Here is a 15,738-nt window from a genome sequence, read left to right as displayed (position 1 = left end):
GAAGGTTAATCGATATAATAACACCCTTTATACTCTGTTATCATAAAATCACTACCTTCGGCATGATTTAATTTTATCAATAAAATGATAATTTGGCAGCCATTTGATTGTAACTTAAATTTTTATTCAACGTCATGATACACGCACCCTTTCAAGCGTTTCAGTCGCATAAATTAACAATTTATAAATTTTGTTTACAGCTGCAAAAGACAATGTGTTCGTTTAGTAAACTGTAAGGCCATACGACATACGTATGGTGACTTTTAGCGGCCATTCTTTATTCTCTAGTTGTTGGGTTGTGAAGTCGAGAAAATCAACCCGACAACGCGACAAAAAATCTGACAATCGTCGCGTTCATGTTGTCGTCTTCTCGGATCGATTCTGTCAATTTATTCACAACCGACAAATCGATCAAATACTATTATTTCGTCTTGCTGTGCCGCGACTAGTCGTCTCACAAGCCGACAAGGTGACAAGACGACAATATACAATTATTTTGACTTATGGCCCGGAAGTCAATCAGTGCGCATGGTCAAGCATTATTCGGTTATGTATGGGAGCATTTTGCGGGCATTTCATAATCTTGACTAGAGGTCAAGGCGAGGTAGCGAGAGTACGAGAACGCAAGGGGACAGGATGAGAATGCGAGCTTCACGCCCCCGGCCTCTGGTTTTCCATTCATGATTTCTTGCTTCCTCGCCTTTGAATATTCTCGCTCCCTCGACTTCCTACCCAGGTTTACTGATCATTTGGATGTGACCAAGAAAAGGCTTTAGTGTATTTCTTAAAATAAACTTGCCCTAACAGCAACGCAGTGTGATGTACATACGAAGACTAAAAAGAACAACATTAAACGAGTTTTTGAAAAATATAGAAACTTCCTACACTGTAAATAATTTTTGTGTATTTTTATCGTAAATTGACTGGCAGAAAGTTGCCAGTAAAATGACTGTATTTTAACAATGGCTTGTAAATTTACACCCAAGCGGTAGATTTGAATTTACAAACAGTATGTAAATTTAGAGTGTGTGTAAAATAACTTCGATGTAAATTTACATTGTTCTTGTAAATAGAAAGTGAAGTAAATTTACATTCACTGTTGTAAATTTACCTCAAAGTTATTTTACACTCACTGTAAAAGACGCATTCTTTTTGAATATATTTTTAAAAAATAATAACTTTAATACAACAGTCCAGTAGGTTTTGCTGCATTGGAAAAAACATATTAGTAACGCTTTTTCAACAAGCAATTGTTATACTTTTAGTGATTTGTAGTTTGTCAAATCACAATGTTATTGTACTGTTTTAAATTGTAGATTTTATTTTTTTTATTTTATTCATTCATGTAAAACATTTATTACAATTTTATAATAAAATGTATAAAACACTGAGTTCGAGTTTTGTCTAGCAAATGCCAACTGAAGTTATGGAAAATACGATAGTCGCAGTATCATAATACAGATGTGACGAGAAGCTAATAGAAATAGGATCTACTGTATACCCTATAAAAGTTTACAATAGTATACCGTAATCGAATTGTTTACTGTCCTCGTGACATGGATTCAAATCACAAATCCGCCCAAGCTAGAAAACTGCAAATCCGAAGATCTTTGTTTATAAAAAAAATTACTTTCCATTCAATAAATATTCCAGTCATCTATTTTTGGATTTGGGGAAATTCATTCTCTTTTTCCCATAAATACAAATTGCCGTATTATTTAATAATCAAACCAATAAGCATGTAATCAAAGAACGCTTTTAACGGCCATATGTAATATTGTCACGTGACATTGTTATGTTTTGTTTCGCTTGGGAAGCGTTTATTATACACGATAGAACTCCAGTATAGTAAACCATAGCTATGGACAATATCATGTCCCAAATAAATAATCTATTTTGTAGATCGGCAATTGGTCACGTGATGGTCCGAACATTATTTGTATGGCTCTATTTGTTGATAGCAAATACCGCTAATAATTATCTTGGAAAAAAAACTCGCTTAGTCTCGTTCTGAACAAAATACCTCGTTCCAAAAACAGGGCAATTTAAAAAAAAACACGTTTCGGAACTCCAGACAAACGAGACATTTTTTTTAACACATTTTTGCCTCGTTTGGACTGAAATGCCGAACGAGGCATTCTGAGGTTTATGGTGCATAGCGTGGGCTCGCAACCACGACACTTGAATCAATGACAGTCCTTACGACTTAAAACACAAGCGTTAGAACACCCTCTAAAATGATTATCTGAACAAACGTGATTCAATCCGTTCAAGTGGACCACGTTTTTTTTATTTATCCCATTCTAACGACCATATATTTCCATTGTCACACCCACCATCCATCATCCCATCCTGACCTGAACAAAAAAATCTATGTGATTAATTTTAGAACCTTTTTAAGAACAAAGGAATTCGTTAAAGTGTCTAATGGGCGAACAATGGAAGCTCATCGCACCATTATAATGTGACATGGCCAACGGCTCTTAATAATAATTACGTTTGCCTATATTGCCCATATGTTGATCACAGGCGGATAATAATGTAGGAATGATAAAAGCCTTTACCATAATGGCAGATCAGGTAGAAAATAGTGGTCGTTAATTATCCATTTATACATATTATTAATATCTGAACAATTCTTTACAAGTCATTGATGGCTTAATCATACGTTGATCAATTATTAATAGTACAATATTCTCGTATAGACATATTATTGTTTGTATACGTGTATTTATTTAACTTCAATATCAACTTGATGGAATAGTATGAAATGGGGTTTAACGTCTCGTCAGCAAAATTTTGAGACTTTTTATTTCAATAATTAGTGGTGCAATGCGAAGATAGAAAACAGCCTGAGCAGCGACATTTCCGTCTATGATTCTTCAATCTCCAACCGTTAAGGGTTCTTTTACGTGCAAGCCAATGCGCATAAGCAAGTTTTTGCGCCCCCCCCCCCCACACATTCTGTGTTTGCGCCCCTCCCCCCTCGCAGTTTCTGTTTCCAACATTCTAATCATAATTATAATGCTCAACCAGTGTCAAACATATATTGAGGGTTTAACGTCCACTCGACACAAACTAGGTACTTACGGGACTATCCTATGGTTCAATTTTATTACAATAATTCGCTTTGGCATGGGAGTATTTAGCCGTGGGAGGACCCGGAGAAATCCCACGAGGTTAGACAGGGAATCGAAACCACGCCACTTGACTCAATGACAGACTTTAAAATCCAATGCGTTAACCAATCGTTCACCCCCTCGCTGACAAGTGAAAATCAGGCTTTAAATTTCCCCGAATGTTCTTCTCGGCCCGGGTGGTTGGATGGCCGAATGGGTAGCACGTGCGCGCAGTATCATGAGGCGTGGTTTCGATTCCCCGGTTGCACGTGACAAGGAGTAGGGTTGCCTGTCCAACCTCGTGGATTTTCTCCGGGTCCTCCGGTTTCCTCCCACTGCTAAAAACACCTACGCGCAAACGAATTATTAAAATAAAATTAAACCATATGTTAGTCCCGAAATGACCTAGTCTGTGTCGAGTGGACGTTAAACCCAATTTCTCTCTTCTCGACACACGCCACGACTGAAACCCGGGTTGAAGGGCCACCGCTGCTCCGTAAATACCAGATGCTGGTTTAAAATGTATCCCATCATTTGATTATTAGTTTTAATAAATGGCATGGAATGGGTGTCAGGGGTTGACCGGGATTTGTTGTTGTTCTTAGTGTTTAACGTCCGCTTCCACCGAAGTTGATATCACAGACAAATTGTCCTGTTTTAATTTTTATTATCTTAGCGCACGCGCAGGGGTCTTTTCTGTGGGAGGAAACCGGAGTACCCGGAGTAAACCCACGAGGTTGAGAAGGCGCCCCTATCTTCAAGCCACATACGCTCACACCAGGGATCAAAACCACAACCGCAAGCCAGAAGTGACCGGCCAGCTAGAGGTGACCGGCCAGCTAGAGGTGACCGGCCGGCCAGCTAGAGGTGACCGGCCAACTAGAGGTCGAAGCGTGACACTCTAGACCACTAGCCCATCCCTACCTCCCGGTCTGGTTTTAATTGAATTTTTGATTTAAACCACACATACATATTTATGAATTAGACTTAACATGACGTCATTTCCTGTCATGTGGATGACCTAGTGTTCTAGAGTGGTTTCGATCCCTGGTGTGAGCGTACGTGGGTTTTCTCACGGTGCTCTGGTTTCCTCCCACAGGAAAGAACATTGCGCATGCGCTAAAATAATACAAATGAAAATATGACTTGTCTGCGATATGACCATCGGTGGAAGCGGACGTTAAACATCAAGAACAAAAACAATAGGCTGGGTAGTCGGTGATTTTATCTTTGGTTAAGTCTCGATCACTAAGAGTTTAACACTGTTTGGATAGAAAATTCTCGATTGTCGAGTCCTGGTTAAAAAAAAGGGCGTTAGATTAGAGAGGATCTGTTGTTATTAAATATATTTCTTCTCGCTTCAGTCCATGTCGGATGCTCTTACAACATGACGAGGAAGAGAATCAGTTTCATTGAGCTGGAAACATCCTCATTCGACAAAAAGAGAACAAGACTTAAACATTCCATTATTGGTGATTCAAGTCTTTAATGACAAACTATGAAGTTTTACAAATCCAATAAAACCAATAATTCGTGTATCTCCTCATTGTGTCATCAATGTATACAATTTTTTAAATTTCTCATCCAAATCTCAAATTACTTTGTTAACAGGTTTCCAATTTGGGGTTTTCGCTTTTTGAAACCAGCAACATTCATTCTGGAGAATTTGTTTTTACTGTAGAAAACTCTAAAGTGCATTTGTACATGAAGTTAAGGCGATTGGGTTTCATTTGGAACGTGATTTATTGAATGGGGAGATGCAGGGCAGTTTGTTTGTTTTGATAAAAATTTGGTCTAACACAGGAAGTAGACTCATATTACTAGATATCGCCAGGAACGCCCTTCTTTACGAGAAATGATTTTAATTTCAGAATTATTTAACTACATCAAGAGATATTATTAAAGATACATTATGGGAGATTAGATAAAGAGCTGGCAGTTCTCACTATAATACTTAAAAACTGAAAATTTCAGTCAAATTGATCCACTCTGAACCAAGATTTTAGCGATTGAATTTTCGGCCTAGCCTCGATCATCATTACTAAAGTCTGTACGATAAAAAAAACATAGTCCCTGTTCTACAATTAATAATAAAATTATGAATGGAAGTCGAACAGCAAGTCGGAACCTAATCCAATAAAAAATCTCAAGCTAGCGTTGACATAGAGAGTTGATTATGGTCTGGATAAGTTGATTATGGTCTGGATAAGCTAATTAATGTCTACTTAATAATTTAGATAACATTTCAGGCCTGAAGAAAGACCTGCAATAGGCAGATTTAACTCTTGCATAATGTATGTTTAACTTGGCTTTCCGAAACCATGCCTACTAGGTGGGCGTTAACCTCGGAGTAATGGCTGCCAGGAAAGCTACGAAAGCTGGTGTTCAAATGTCAAAGTACAAAATTGTTGTTCTTAGTGTTTAACGTCCGCTTCCACCGAAGGTGATATCGCAGACAAGTCTTATTTTTCATTTTTATTATCTCAGCGCCCGCGCAGGGGTCTTTCCTGTGGGGGGAGGGACCGGAGTACCTGGGGGAAAATCACGAGGTTGAGAATGCGCCCCTAACTCCAAGCCACATACGCTCACACCAGGGATCGAAACCACAGCCGCAAGCCACTCCCCCCCCCCCAATTTCTGACCTAATGTGTGACCATTGATACGAGGTGTTTCAGATAGCGTCAGGAGTGTGTCATTCTGCACACGGAGCCACGGTGGCTTAGTGGGTAAGACGCTGGCTCGCTAGACTGGAGGTCGGGTGTTCGATCCCTGCATTCATCCAGATTTTCCGACGTGGTTTCCCCTTGTGATGCAGGACGGAGGGCCTGACAAGGACAGCTGTCTAGTCCTTCGGATGATACGAAAAACCGAGGTCCCGTGTATACATTGGAATGCACGTAAACGATCCCTTGGCAGTTGGAATTCGATATAAGAGTAGGCCGTAGCGCCGCTGCTCGGGCAAAATTTCTCTCATAGTAAAATGTATGTCGCATGGCCGTCTTCATTAGCCCAGTATAGGAGCAGAACAGTAGGACGTTAAACCCCATTTCATTTCATTTGATTTTTCATTTCATTCTGCACACAGAGAACTATCTACTTTGAGAATAGACCTCTACCTTGAATGGCCGCCATATCTAAAACCTTATACACTATGTTTTATTCTGTTCTACCGCGTTTCACATCTGTCATGCACACGACGATTAAAGGGACAATAACACTCTGGCTGGCTTGACAGCTCCAAAAAATAAAAAATAGCCTTATTCTAAGTTCTAGATGTTTATGTGTCTTACCTGTTGTGTAAATTATCCATTACATCCTATTTTACTTGTCCAGAGGGTTCAAAAATATTTTAAAATCCAAGTCACATTTGAAAAAGCTTTACGTCAGGCTTTTCAAATCATTTAGTTGAATTTTTCCAATTTTTTAAATTAGGTGTGTTAAGATGAAATGTATATCACCAATTAATTGGAATATTGTAAAATAGTACAATTTGTTGACCAGAATAAAGATTGGGACATTTTATTCAGTTACAACAAGATTGGTATCGAGCCTTTAAATAAAGATTTTCAATTTTATTAAATGGAAGCGGAAATTATACTTAGGACTTTCAACTAAAATAGTAGATTTAGGACTCAAAATGTTTGTCAACTAGCTTAGTGCCTGTTCTCAAGGGGAGCTAACTGTAGACTGGCACCCTAAGTTTAGTATTGGAGTGTGGGTGTCCCTGTACGATTGAAGTGTATAGTCAATTAAAGTAACAAGTGGTACGAGATGTTTCCGACAGCACCAGTTGGATTTGGGTCGTATTAACTTGACGTGAACCCAAACCATTAGTCCGCCCCCCGCTGTGAATATCAATTGATAATTTAATACCTGCGTAATAACCCTATTTATAGTACGGGGAGTTGCGTCACGCCACTACCCCGCCCCCTTTTCTAGATTGCTTGTCTCATTAGTTGTCTGTATGAAGCCAAGTAATAACATTTCTGTCTTCATAGTCACTTCTTACCCTTCGTCTTTCGTCATCGACGCCTTACAAGAATTTTGAATTCTAAACGTAATACTTTGGATGTAAATAAAGGAATCCGTTGAAGGCCTTTTGGCGTAACGATTAAAGGATTTAATGCCGTGTTGACTAAAATACTGATTGACTGATTAAAAGGCTTTAATGACGTAATGAATAAAATACCGTCATGACGTAATGAATAAACGGCTTTAATGACGTAATATGTAAAAATGAAATTAAATGGGGTTTAACGTCCTACTGTTCTGCTCCGACTGGGCTAATGAAGACGGGCATACGCGATACAGTGTGCTATAAGGGGAATTTTGCCCGGACAGTGGCACTACGGCCTACTCTTATATCGAATTCCAACTGTCAAGAGATCTTTTACGTGCACGCCAATGTGTACACGGAACCTCGGTTTTTTGCCCCATCCGAACGACTAGACAGCTGTCCTTGTCAGTGATAAGTAAAAGACTTTAATGACGTAATGAATAAAAGGTTTTAATGACGTAATGAATAAAAGGCTTTAATGACGTAATGAATAAAATGCTTTTATGACGTAATGAGTAAAGGGTTTTTATGACGTAATGGGTAAAATGGTTTTATGACGTAATGGGTAAAATGGTTTTATGACGTATTGTATTGTTTATTTACAGGGTGAAGACAGAAAGAGTAGGTGTAGACTTGTAGCTGATAGAATGATCATAGGAATAACAGTAAGTAATCACGATTCATCTCTTATTAATAACAATACTATTATTAGTAACAGTATCAGGACCGGGACTATTATTAGTAACAGTACCAGGACGGGTGTTATTATTAGTAACGATACCAGGGCCGGTGCTATTATTAGTAACGATACCAGGACCGGTGTCATTATTAGTAACGATACCAGGGCCGGTGTTATTATTAGTAACGATACCAGGGCCGGTGTTATTATTAGTAACGATACTAGGGCCGGTGTTATTATTAGTAACGATACTAGGGCCGGTGCTATTTTTAGTAACACTATAAGGACCGGGACTATTATTAGTAACAGTACTAGGACCGGTGTTATTATTAGTAACGATACCAGGGCCGGTGCTATTATTAGTAACGATACCAGGACCGGTGTTATTATTAGTAACGATACCAGGGCCGGTGTTATTATTAGTAACGATACCAGGGCCGGTGTTATTATTAGTAACGATACTAGGGCCGGTGTTATTATTAGTAACGATACTAGGGCCGGTGTTATTATTAGTAACGATACTAGGGCCGGTGTTATTATTAGTAACGATACTAGGGCCGGTGTTATTATTAGTATCAGTTCCAAGACTGGTGCTATTATTAGTATCAGTACCAGGGCAGGTGTTATTATGCCCAGGACCGGTGTTATTATGTTCAGGGCAGATACTATTATTAGTAACAATATAAAGTAATGTATAGAAAGTGGTTAGAAATTATACTGTAGTCATTAATTAATTAGCTGTAAAAGATGGCACTACTGGTGTAAAAGCATGGCTATTTATAACACCCATCACGATTGACAATGCTGTTGTATATCATTCAATAGTCACAGTTTTAACACCTTAGTGACAAAACACCTACTTTATGACTACTGCCCCATTTTAACTGACTAATAAACATTATGTATATAAAATAACGGCTTTGATCTGTTAGTGTTGCTAATGCCCCCGCCAGACCGGGGTGGCGTCCTTACTGCGATGCTGCGACCGTACGGCGACCAGAAAATGTACAAGGTCGCCGGCAAACGTGAACACAACAGAAGAAAATGTCCCAAAAAATTACAAACTTGAAAAAAGTCGCATTCTCATAGCTTTCCGGTTCAGAACGCAAAACCTTGGCGTTTGTTTTGAACATGCTCAAATCCAACGCTGTGACTCGGCGATCATTGGCGACCATGGAGACCACAGCACGATAGCTGTCGTTTCTACCACGCTTATGACGATCTTGACGCGCTCGAAAACCAATTTTCAACGCCGTAGCAGCGCAGTAAGGGCGCCACGCCGGTCTGACGGGGGTATTATACTAGGTTCCCACTACCACGAATCGTGCTACGATTGAAATCGTGGTTTTAATCGTGGAGTAATCGTGATGATCGAATCAGGTCTTATATATTGAGGTCAGTCGTAACAATCGTGTTGATCGTATTGAAACGTATCCGAACGTACCTGCACCTACCAGATCGTGAACTCAATTGGGACAATCCTATCGTAATGTATCGCACGAGAGAGAGAGAGAGAGGGGGGGGGGGTAACGTCCACTCGACACAAATTAGGTTATTTTAGGACTAACACATGGTTCAATTTTATTTCAATAATTCGCTTGCGAGTAGGAGACTTTAGCAGTGGGAGGGAACTGGAGGACCCGGAGAAAACCCACGAGGCTGGACAGGCGACCCTACTCCTTGTCAAGTACACACGACAGTGGGAACGTAGCATTAGTCATCACTATCAAATTGACAGTGTTGACACTCCAGTTATTGTCATTATTTTACGTAGAACCGTGCATCTGTCGATTATCTTAAAACCTCCAATTACGTACAGACTTGTCGGAATTTCAAATCTACTTCCCGCAATGGCGGATTACTAGATCGTCAGGAACGTTTGATTTCAGACAGTTGCGGAATTGTTTTTTTATCCCCCGGATTTTTTTGTAATCAGATGTACATCTGCGTCTGAAGTTTAACTAAAACTGGGTAGATTTTTATTTTAATATTTAAAATGGATTGTTAGATTTAGACTGGGTCGTATAATGTAAGTTGCTATAGACACGGGTAATATACGTTGCTATAGATACGCGTGACACATGTTACTATAGATAAGTGAATATGTTTCTCCGGGTATCATCCAGACGCCAAATCTCAAACCGTTATTTCTAATATCAATAAATTTAATGTTGATTAGTTCCCAACTACATGTTCGGGTATTTTTTTCTGTTTCAGAGACAATATTACATTCAATTTAATTGCCCAAATTTCTCTATTTTTTCCCCACTGTCACCAAGTACCGATTTAGCCGAATCACGGTGACATTAACAGTTTTTACTAAGGACGTGACATGAAAGGAAATGGGGTTTAATGTCCTACTGCCCTGCTCCGAACTGGACTAAAGAAGACGGGCATATGCCATACAGTGTGCTATGAGGGAAATTTTTCCCGGACAGCGGCTTCTCTTATATCGAATTCCAACTGTCAAGCGATCTTTTACTTGCACGCCAGTGTACACGGGACCTCGGTTTTTCGTGGATACACATATTGATAATATTAGAGATTGTTGATATTACAGATTGAAATGTTAGTCTTTACGATATTTTTTTGAATGTAACAATTAATTTTAAAAGGGTGTTTAGTGAAATAGATATAAAAATAAGTGAAATTTTTGTTAGAATTTCTCTGACCCCCATTTCCCACTGTTTGGGCGATATCCATGTCTAAGTCTCCCAGGCCCCTTTTACGTGCGCGCTAACGTTTGTACGGGGCCTCAGGTTTTCGCCCAAGCCTTGCAACTGGCTGAATAATAACACACACAGAGAGAGAGAGAGAGAGAGAGAGAGAGAAAGAGAGAGAGAGAGGGGTGAGAGATTGGAGAGAGAGATAGAGAGAAGGATGGTTTAACGTCCACTCGGCACAAACTGGGTCGTTTTTGGGACTAACATATGGTTCTATTTTATTTAAATAATTCGCCTGCGCGTAGGGGTCTTTAGCAGTGGGAGAAAACCAGAGAACCCGGAGAAAACCCACGAGGTTGGGCCGGTGACCTTACTCCTTGTCACGTATAACCTGGGAATCGAAACCACGCCAGTTGACTCAATGACAGACCTTATGATACAACACGCACGCGCTAACCATTCGACCCTCCAACCCTCCAGCTCATATAAATATAAGATCAATTATAGCCATACAGAAATCCAGGTCATACAAAACATTTCTTAACCGTTTTATTGCCTCCTAATTTTATTTTCTAATAATTTATTGCTTTCTCATCTGACAGACATAATAATATATAAAACTAATTTTACAAAAAGATAATGGATGATTAATTATACGTATGTCCATATGAGGTCTATTTATCAACGCCTGTATTGTCCAAATAAGAAACGCTAATGACATTATGTGAATTATTGCTATCGTTTGACATTATAAAACAATAGATAGAAGCTCAGAAAGAGGTAGAAAAAACATCAAAGACAAAAAAAATACATGAAGCGAAAAAGATTGCGCTATATTACAAAGGAGGGCAACAGAACTAATCGGTGGTTTATTTCTTCATATTTTTACATCTCTAGTGTTTAGTTGTGACAGAAATGTGCAAACTAAGCTTTCTTGGTTTTAAATGATAGATTACATCCAGTAGTGTTACAGACAAAAAAGGCCCATCAATTGGCCAAAGGGAAAAATTTTGAGAATATAATTCACTAAATAGTTGAAATGTTGAGACACAAATGGATACAGTATCGCCTGTTTGTCAGATATGCAGTGAACCATATGATAATGAACAGCCCACCGTTATTCCGAAAAGAACGGTTATTGGAGGCCTTAATCAGGCGGCTAAGCTGGGAAATTATGGTCGTGATTTTAAGCTCAGTGAAAAATAACATGTGGAATGTCGCAATGTTTCTAATGGATACACTACATTTCTTGGGGGGTGGATGGCCGAATAGTTAGCACGTGCGCGCTGTATCATAAGGTCTGTCATTGAGTCAACTGGTGTGGTTTCGGTTCCCCGGTTCTCTCGTATTGCATTTCCATAGCCTGTTTCAAATATCTACTTCAATGTTCTTAATTCCCTGACAACGAGAAAGTAAATTGTAGAATTGCTTGGCTATATTGGACCTTGTATCATCTATAGACAAGATCTGTGTTAGAGTATTTGGTTGAACATCAATGAACAAGAGTTATATAAAATGAAGTTACCATGGGTCCAATATAAAAACAAGTATGGCGGTGTTTTGACAATTACGTTTTGTGATAGTTCTGCTAGTTTTTGTAATGGAAGACTTGTAATGTGGTTATCTAGATTAAGTCCTCCGATATACTTTCTTTTAAAACACTCAAACCAATTGGTTTTCTACAACAACCGCTTAATAGTCCGTTTAGACATATTCAATATGTCATTTTAACCCGTCTTCATTAGCAGTTGGATCCACAGTGACTCAGTGAGTAGGGCGTTCTCTCGCTGACCTGGAGGTCCCGTGTTGGGTCCTTGTGTTGGCCAGAATTCTCCGGCGCTTTTTCTCCTTGTCTGTGGTACAGGACCAAGGGATTGGCAAGGGATTGGCAAGGGACAGCGTATAGTCGTTCGGATGGGGCACAATCTGGTTAAAACACAGATCCTATTTCGTTTCGTTTTTATTGTTTCAAAAATTCGATCCCTGCATTGGCCGAGAAAGTTCATCCAGATTTTCCGGCGTGGTTCTCCCTTGTCAGTGATGCAGGACGGAGGGGCTGACAAGGACAGTTGTCTAGTCGTTTGGATGGGACGAAAAACCGAGGTCCCGTGTACACATTGGCGTACACGTAAAAGATCCCTTGATAGTTGGAATTCGATATAAGAGTAGGCCGTAGTGCGGCTGTCCGGGCAAAATTTCCCTCATAGCACACTGTATGGCGTATGCCCGTCTTCATTAGCCCAGTTCGAGCAAAACAGTAGGACGTTAAACCCCATTTCATTTCATTCCATTTCTATAGTTCAAAATTTCGTTTTACTTGTCTTTACTACATTAGGATCTAGAGGAGCTGTTATCATTGACGTATCCTGAATGATGTGAGTGATTAGCTAATGAAACGGTCTGTTACGGCGAGCTTTAGGCGTGTTTTGCACGGACCTATGGGTAATCCACCAGTAACATCAATGCTGATTGGTTAATCAAATGTCTGACGTCATAGGGTCAAAAATCGTTCGTATGACCTCTGACGTGACCTATCACTACAACTTGTCAGATCTTCATACACCGAGGTCTCGTGTACACATTGGCGTACACGTTAAACTTACCTTGGCAGTTGGAATTCGATATGTCCCGTTGTGAAAGCCCATTCAGTTCATGGGGGTTGGATGGCCGAATGGTTAGCACGTGCGTGCTGTATCATAAGGCCTGTCATTGAGTCAACTGGCGTGGTTTCGAATCCACGGTTGTACGTGACAAAGAGTAGGGTCGCCTGGCCAACCTCGTGGATTTTCTCCGGGTCCTCCGGTTTCTTCCCACTGCTAAAGACCCCTACGTGCAAGCGTATTATTGAAATAAAATTAAACCATATGTTAGTCCCGAAATGACCTAGTTTGTGTCGAGTGGACGTTAAACCACATTTCTCACTCCCACTCTCTCTCGCTCTCTGTTCATCATGTCCCGTTGTGTAAGCAAATATAGGCTTATTTATTCCTATGTTGATATTAGCTGAAGAGCCCCGGGGAAGTCGAACGATCTAAATCACATTTTCAACGAACCCCAGTTAATGGCACTATCTGGTTGCAAATTGCATAAGCTTTCTGAGAAATAATCAATTTCAGGTGAAAACGATCGGAGTCACATCTAACCAAGGTACTTCTGAAATGGCCTCCCGGACAAATACGTCCACCGTTCCCTTTATTTGACCTTAATTTGGTTGAAAGGTGGTAGTCAGTTGTTGTACTGGTAATTATGATTCGTATTAAACATCATTTTAAAGTTGTAATTAAACCAACTCGTTGTTCTGTTCGAGTCAAGCATTCTCGTCCAAAAGTCTGTTTTGCCTTTTATGTGAAAAGACAAAAATGTGACTTAGATCGTTGTTCCCCTGGACTCTTCTTCAGCTAGTATTATAGAAAATATTACCATAACTTCCCACATTCACCAGACAAGAATCAAGTGTAAATTGATATTAATGATAAACCCATTTTACCAACATATGAATAAAAACTGAACAAATGACAAAGGGTGACGCTTTCGTTTCAATATAATTCAAAGCATCTGGTTTAATAAGTGAAAAGTTCAAACCGTCTGTTTAATCGAGCTTTGTGTTATCTAAGAGGTCCCGGATGGATCTCGGTTATAGTCGAGAAGTTCCCCGGGGCTTTCCGGTGTTATTTCACCTTGTCAGTGTTTCAGGACAGAGGACCTCGAAAGTTGATATAAGATTAGGTCGTAGCGCACTTGCTAATAAAATAAAACCAAGTACGAACAATCCAAACCATAAGACAGAATTCGAAATCCTAAAAAAAAACGTTATAGGCAAAATAGTGTATTCAAGCAAAATAGTGTAATCAGCAAATGGACTGCTCCTCGTGTACAAAATACACGACAAACAGTGGTAACAGGTGTCCGGAAGAGTAAGCTTACCCTGCCTGGCGCCACATCCGCCATAGCTGCATCCACTAACTAATCGCTATTTACATCATTATGCAATTCAAATTTTTGCCAGCATAATGCACGAATTATTTAAACAGACATTAATCAAGTGCTAAATCTGCCTATTGCAGTTCTTTTTTTATGACTTAAATTATTAATTAGACATTAATTAACATGAAAACACCATAATCAACTCTCAATGCCATAGGATGGGTGTGATTTTAAGTAGACTCGAAGGGTTCTATTTAATGATTTGATTTAAAAATGGATAATCAAGACTTTGTTATCTTAACAAACGGTAGCAATCACGGTCGAGGCTAAACTACTCTTCTAACAGTGATAACTCGACTCCGAGTGAACTGAAATATTCAGCTTATTCCCTTTTCATTACCCATTTATTAACTAGTATAGCGAGAACTGTTAGATCTTTGTCAAACTTTACTTAAAATACAGATGTGACGTCACCCTTTGATATTGACCTACCATTATTTCAAATAATCGTACGGACAACTTGCCAATCGTACATTATTTATACTAGTGAAATATTGGACTCGCGTGACGTATTTCACTGTAAAAGGACGAGCGGAGTGTCTGTATTTTAAGTCGTTTAATGGTCGAGAGCGAGACATTAAGTATTTTTACAATATATTACGCAATGTCTTAAGAGGGCAAGTATATTAGATTATGCAACAATTTGACATTTTTAATTCTTATCTTTGTTGCATATTCTGTATATATTTGCCTACTATTCACATACCTGTATCCTTTGCTTCATAAAGATGAGAGTATACTCGTCGAAACGTGGCTTAGTATTAAACTCAGTAATTGTGTATCCATAAAATTGTACCTTGTGTTGACAATATTGGTGCCAGTCTTTATCACATAATAATATGTGATACAGAAGTCGTTGTTACGAAAGATGCGTAATGAAGATTTCAAGAAAAGGAAGCGACGAAAGCAAAGGGAAAACGCGGGTTATCCTTCTATATAACTGACTAAAGTGACGAGTTATAACAGATACATGGGCGAATTTCTCGTCACTAATAGTTCTTTCAAAAACAAGAAGTTGTTGTGTGAGACTGCGAGAGAATATCTGACAATTCAAAAAAGTAATTTAATGTCAAACGTGCTTAGCGAGTTCTATCACATATGTGATAATGACTGACATCAATATTGTCTTTTAACGTCCTACTGTTCTGATCCGACGGGGCTAGTATAGACATACAGTGTACTATGAGGGAAAATAGAGCAATCTGTCAATGTGTACACGGAACCAATACACAGATG

At 39.2% G+C, this 15,738-nt stretch overlaps 1 long non-coding RNA gene across 1 annotated transcript in view; it reads left to right on the top strand.

The window, feature by feature from the left end:
• The window catches only part of LOC126822698 (uncharacterized), a 79,867-nt gene that overhangs the window by 43,137 nt on the left and 20,992 nt on the right, over positions 1-15,738 (top strand). The window contains exon 2 of the long non-coding RNA XR_007680937.2: positions 7,782-7,841. This is a non-coding gene — a long non-coding RNA (uncharacterized LOC126822698). The remainder of the gene's footprint in view (positions 1-7,781; positions 7,842-15,738) is intronic.

The sequence above is a fragment of the Patella vulgata genome, chromosome 5, assembly GCF_932274485.2.
Source record: "Patella vulgata chromosome 5, xgPatVulg1.2, whole genome shotgun sequence".
NCBI classification, from domain to species: domain Eukaryota; kingdom Metazoa; phylum Mollusca; class Gastropoda; family Patellidae; genus Patella; species Patella vulgata.
The sequence above is the reverse complement of the archived record's forward strand: the minus strand, read 5'-3'. Positions and strand labels throughout refer to the sequence as shown.